Source organism: Arachis hypogaea, chromosome 7 (genome assembly GCF_003086295.3).
Source record: "Arachis hypogaea cultivar Tifrunner chromosome 7, arahy.Tifrunner.gnm2.J5K5, whole genome shotgun sequence".
NCBI classification, from domain to species: domain Eukaryota; kingdom Viridiplantae; phylum Streptophyta; class Magnoliopsida; order Fabales; family Fabaceae; genus Arachis; species Arachis hypogaea.
Window position 1 is genome coordinate 29,365,480 of NC_092042.1, and position 6,368 is coordinate 29,371,847.

General features: G+C 41.2%; 1 non-coding gene across 1 annotated transcript; it reads right to left on the reverse strand.

Moving 5' to 3' along the window:
- Window positions 1-3,923: 3,923 nt before the first annotated feature.
- On the reverse strand, window positions 3,924-4,031 carry LOC112704733 (small nucleolar RNA R71). The gene has a single exon (XR_003155342.1). It is a non-coding gene; the product is annotated as a small nucleolar RNA R71 (small nucleolar RNA).
- Window positions 4,032-6,368: the final 2,337 nt, after the last annotated feature.

The window sequence follows — 6,368 nt, forward strand, 5'->3', positions numbered from 1 at the left end:
TCTAGTTAGTTTTTAGTATATTTTTATTAGTTTTTAGTTAAAATTCACTTTTCTGGACTTTACTATGAGTTTGTGTGTTTTTCTGTGATTTCAGGTATTTTCTGGCTGAAATTGAGGGACCTGAGCAAAAATCTGATTCAGAGACCAAAAAGGACTGCAGATGCTGTTGAATTCTGACCTCCCTGCACTCGAAGTGGATTTTCTGGAGCTACAGAAGCCCAATTGGCGCGCTCTCAACGGCGTTGGAAAGTAGACATCCTGGGCTTTCCAGCAATATATGATAGTCCATACTTTGCCCAAGATTTGATGGCCCAAACCGGCGTTCAAAGTCACCTCAAGAAATCCCAGCGTTAAACGCTGGAACTGGCACCCAAATGGGAGTTAAACGCCCAAACTGGCACCAAAGCTGGCGTTTAACTCCAAGAAGAGTCTCTACACGAAATTTGCTTCATTGCTCAGCCCAAGCACACACCAAGTGGGCCCGGAAGAGGATTTTTATGTCATTTACTCATTTCTGTACACCTTAGGTTACTAGTTTCTTATAAGTAGGACCTTTTGCTATTGTATTAGAAATCTTTGGATCTTTATATCTTTGAACAATTTTAGTTCTTAGATCATTGGGAGGCTGGCCATTCGGCCATGCCTAGACCTTATGCTTATGTATTTTCAACGGTGGAGCTTCTACACACCATAGATTAAGGTGTGGAGCTCTGCTGTACCTCGAGTATTAATACAATTACTATTGTTCTTCCATTCAATTCCGCTTGTTCTTGTTCCAAGATATCACTTGTTCTTCAACTTGATGAAGGTGATGATTGACGCCCATCACCATTCTCACCCATGAACAAAGTGACTGACAACCACTCTTGTTCTACAAGCATTCGAGGCTTAGTGAATATCTCTTGGATTCCTGATTGCACGATGCATGGTTGATCGCCTGACAACCGAGTGCTCGCCTGACAAACGAGCCAGCCATTCCGTGAGGTCAGAGTCTTCGTGGTATAGGCAAGAACTGATGGCAGCATTCAAGAGAATCCGGAAGGTCTAACCTTGTCTGTGGTATTCTGAGTAGGATTCAATGACTGAATGATTGTGACGTGCTTCAAACCTGTAACTTACTGGGCGTTAGTGACAGACGCAAAAGAATCACTGGATTCTATTCCATTAGGGGAGGGAACCACACCGGTGATTGACAGCACTGTGACAGAGTGTGTGCATTAGCTTTCACTGCGAGGATGGGAGGTAGCTGCTGACAACAGTGAAACCCTACACGAGCTTGCCATGGAAAGGAGTAGGAAGGATTGGATGAAGGCAGTAGGAAAGCAGAGAGACGGAAGGGAAGGCATCTTCATGCACTTATCTGAAGTTCCCACCAATGAATTACATAAGTATCTCTATCTTTACCTTTGTGTTATTTTCGTTCATCACCATTATCATTTGAGTCTGCCTGACTAAGATTTACAAGATGACCATAGCTTGCTTCAATACTAACAATCTCCGTGGGATCGACCCTTACTCACGTAAGGTTTATTACTTGGACGACCCAGTGCACTTGCTGGTTAGTTGTGCGAAGTTGTGTAATGCCATGGTATTGAGCTACCAAGTTTTTGGAGTTCATGACCGGGGATTATGAGAGTTGTGAAAAAGTATTGTTCACAATTTCGCGCACCAAGTTTTTGGCGCCGTTGCCGGGGATTGTTCAAGTTTTGAGCAAGCTTTGGTAACATCAGTGCCAAGATCCGGCAACAACATCAAGTTTTTGGTGTTATTGCCCGGGATTGTTTAGGCTGGACAACTGACGGTTCATCTTGTTGCTTAGATTAGGTATTTATTTTTTTTCGAAATTCTTGAAGATGAATTCTAGAGTTTCATGATGATTTGTTGAAATCTGGCTGGCTGAGAAGCCATGTCTAATTTCATTGGACCGAGGTTTCAACTCATCACCACAAGAGCTTGTTGATTTCGTATCAATCTTGCTTTTGGAGCAGTGATTTGCTAAGGCTTGGCTGGCCTCTGGCCATGTCTAGTGTTTTGGACCGAAGCTTTCTTAGAAAGCTTGGCTGGCTGTGAAGCCATGTCTAATTCCTGGACCGGAGTCTTAGACTAGCATTGCACTGATTCCTGGAATTCTCATCAAGAATTTTGATATCTTTTTCCCATTTAATTTTCGAAAAACACAAAAAAAATTACAAAATCATAAAATCCAAAAATATTTCTTGTTTGAGTCTAGAGTCTCATCATAAGTTTGGTGTCAATTGCATGCATTCATGTATCTTGGTGATCTTCAAGATGTTCTTGATGATTTACTTACTCTGATCTTTGAATTCAATTTGACTTGATTGTTTTGAGTGTCTCATATGCATTTTCATTTTGTTAGTGTCAGTAGTTTACAAACTGCTAAGTTTGGTGTCTTGCATGCATTGTTATTTGATTCTTGTTGCATTTTGGTTTGTCTTTATTATTAAAAATCCAAAAATATTTTTAATTTGTGTCTTTTCAAGTCAATAATACAGAGAATTGAAGATTCAGAACATACAGCAGAGGAATTGCACAAAAAAAGCTGGGCGTTCAAAACGCCCAGTGAAGAAGGACAGACTGGCGTTTAAACGCCAGCCAGGGTACCTGGTTGGGCGTTTAACGCCCAAAAAGGTAGCATTTTGGGCGTTAAACGCCAGAATGTATACCATTCTGGGCGTTTAACGCCAGGATGGCTAAGGGAGGAAGATTTTGTTTTCAAATCAGATTTTTTCTAAGTTTTCAAAATCTTTTCAAAATCAAATCTTTTTCAAATCAATTTTCAATCAAATCCTTTTCAAAATTAACTCCTTTCCTTTTTCAAAGATACTTACTATCAACTAATGATTTGATTCAACATTTCAAGTATGTTGCCTTTTCTGTTGAGAAAGGTTTAATGGTTGAATCATATCTTTTCTTGTTAGTCAAGTTTTTAATTTTCAAATCAAATCATCTCTTTAAAATGTTTTCAAATCATATCTTTTAAAGTTGTTTTCAAATCATATCTTTTTAATCATATCTTTTTCAAATAAGCTTTCAATCAAATCCTTTTGATTTCTAATTTCAAAATCTTTTTCAAAAATCACTTGATTTCTTTTCCATTTTCATTTTCGAAAATTAAGTGATGTTTTTCAAAAATGTTTTCAAATTTCCCACTTAGTTTTCGAAAATCACTTCCCTCCTTCTCACATCCTTCTATTTATGGACTAACACTATCCCTTAATGCAAAATTCGAACTCCATTTTCTCTGATAAGTTCGAATTTTCCCACTCCTGTCTTCTACTCTTCTTTTCCTCTGACACCTAAAGGAATCTCTATACTGTGACATAGAGGATTCCACATTTTCTTGTTCCCTTCTCTTTCTTATGAGCAGGAGCAAGGACAAAGGCATTCTTGTTGAGGCTGATCCTGAACCTGAAAGGACCTTGAAGAGAAAGCTAAGAGAAGCCAAATCACAACTCTCTTTAGAGCACCTGACCGAATTCTTCAAGGAAGAAGAACACATGGTTGCCGAAAACAACAACAATGCCAACAATGCAAGGAAGGTGCTGGGTGACTTTACTGCACCTACTCCCGACTTCTATGGGAGAAGCATCTCTATCCCTGCCATTGGAGCAAACAACTTTGAGCTTAAGTCTCAATTAGTTTCTCTAATGCAACAGAATTGCAAGTTCCATGGACTTCCAATGGAAGATCCTCATCAGTTTTTAGCTGAGTTCTTGCAAATCTGTGACACAGTCAAGACTAATGGGGTTGACCCTGAGGTCTACAGACTGATGCTATTCCCTTTTGCTGTAAGAGACAGAGCTAGAACATGGTTGGACTCTCAACCTAAAGAAAGCCTGGACTCTTGGGAAAAGCTAGTCAATGCCTTCTTGGCAAAGTTCTTTCCACCTCAAAAATTGAGTAAGCTTAGAGTGGAAGTCCAAACCTTCAGACAGAAGGAAGGAGAATCCCTCTATGAAGCTTGGGAAAGATACAAACAATTGATCAGAAAGTGCCCCACTGATATGCTTTCTGAATGGAGCATCATAGGTATTTTCTATGATGGTCTCTCTGAACTGTCCAAAATGTCTTTGGATAGCTCTTCTGGAGGATCTCTTCATCTGAAGAAGACGCCTACTGAAGCTCAAGAACTGATTGAAATGGTTGCAAATAACCAATTCATGTACACTTCTGAAAGAAATCCTGTGAACAATGGGACTAGTCAGAAGAAAGGAGTTCTTGAGATTGACACTCTAAATGCCATTTTGGCTCAGAATAAAATATTGACCCAACAAGTCAATATGATTTCTCAAAGTCTGTCTGGAATGCAAAATGCACCAAGCAGTACTAAGGAAGCTTCATCTGAGGAAGAAGCTTATGATCCTGAGAACCCTTCAATAGAAGAGGTGAATTACATGGGAGAACCCTATGGAAACACCTACAACCCTTCATGGAGGAATCATCCAAATCTTTCATGGAAGGATCAACAGAGACCTCAACAAGGTTTCAATAACAATAATGGTGGGAGAAACAGGTTTAGCAATAGCAAGCCTTTCCCATCATCTTCTCAGCAACAGACAGAGAGTTCTAAGCAGAATACCTCTGACTTAGCAACTATGGTCTCTGATCTAATTAAGACCACTCAAAGTTTCATGACTGAAACTAGATCTTCCATTAGGAATTTGGAAGGACAAGTGGGTCAGCTGAGCAAGAAAATTACTGAACTTCCTCCAAGCACTCTCCCAAGCAATACTGAAGAAAATCCAAAAGGAGAGTGCAAGGTCATCAATATGGCCGAATTCTGGGAGGAAGAAGAGGCAATGAACGCCACTGAGGAAGACCTCAATGGACGTCCACTGACCTCCACTGAGTTCCCCAATGAGGAACCTTGGGAATCTGAGGCTCAAACTGAGACCATAGAGATCCCATTGGACTTACTTCTGCCATTCATGAGCTCTGATGAGTATTCTTCCTCTGAAGAGGATGAGTATGTCACTGAGGAGCAAGTTGCTAAATACCTTGGAGCAATCATGAAGCTAAATGACAAGCTATTTGGAAATGAGACTTGGGAGGATGAACCCCCTCTGCTCACCAAAGAACTGGATAACTTGTCTAGGCAGCAATTGCCTCAAAAGAGGCAGGATCCTGGGAAGTTTTCTATACCTTGCACCATAGGCACCATGACCTTCAAGAAGGCCCTGTGTGACTTAGTGTCAAGTGTGAACCTCATGCCCCTCTCTGTAATGGAGAAATTAGGTATCTTTGAGGTGCAAGCTGCAAAAATCTCACTAGAGATGGCAGACAACTCAAGAAAACAAGCCTATGGACTTGTAGAGGATGTTCTGGTTAAAATTGAAGACCATTACATCCCTACTGATTTCATAGTCCTAGAGACTGGGAAGAGCATGGATGAATCCATCATCCTTGGCAGACCCTTCCTAGCCACAGCAAAGGCTGTGATTGATGTTGATAGAGGAGAGTTGATCATTCAAGTGAATGAAGAATCCTTGGTGTTTAAAGCTCAAGGATATCCCTCTGTCATCATGGAGAGGAAGCATGAAGAGCTTCTCTCAAAACAGAGCCAAACTGAGCCCCCACAGTCAAACTCTAAGTTTGGTGTTGGGAGGCCACAACCAAACTCTAAGTTTGGTGTTGAACCCCCACATTCAAACTCTAAGTTTGGTGTTGGGAGGGTCCAATACGGTTCTGAGTACTTCTGAGGCTCCATGAGAGTCCTCTGTCAAGCTAATGACATTAAAGAAGCGCTTGTTGGGAGGCAACTCAATGTTTTATAATTAATTATTTTCCTTTGTTATTTTATCTTTTTTGTAGGGTGATGATCATAAGAAGTCACAAAAACAATGAAAAAAGCAAAAACAGAATGAAAAAAAGGAAGAAAAACAGCACACCTTGGAGGAAGATGCTGCTGGCGTTTAAACGCCAGTCAGCCTAGCAGTTGGGCGTTTAACGCCCAGTCTGGCACCCATCTGGGCGTTTAACGCCAGAAAGGGGCACCAGACTGGCGTTAAACGCCAGTAAAGGGCAAGAACCTGGCGTTAAACGCCAGGAATGGGCACCAGCCCGGCGTTTAACGCCAGAAATGGCTCAAAACGTGGATTTTGATGCCATTTGGTGCAAGGATGCCTTTTCCTTGACACTACAGGATCTGTGGACCCCACAGGACCCTACCATCACTCTCTCTCTTCTTCCCCCATTCACCAATCACCTCAACACCTCTTCCCCAAAAACCCCTCACCTATCAAATCCTACCCTTATCTTCACCACTCACATCCATCCTTCATAAATCCCCACCAACCTCACCCTTCAAATTCAAACCACTTTCCCTCCCAAACCTACCCATAATGGCC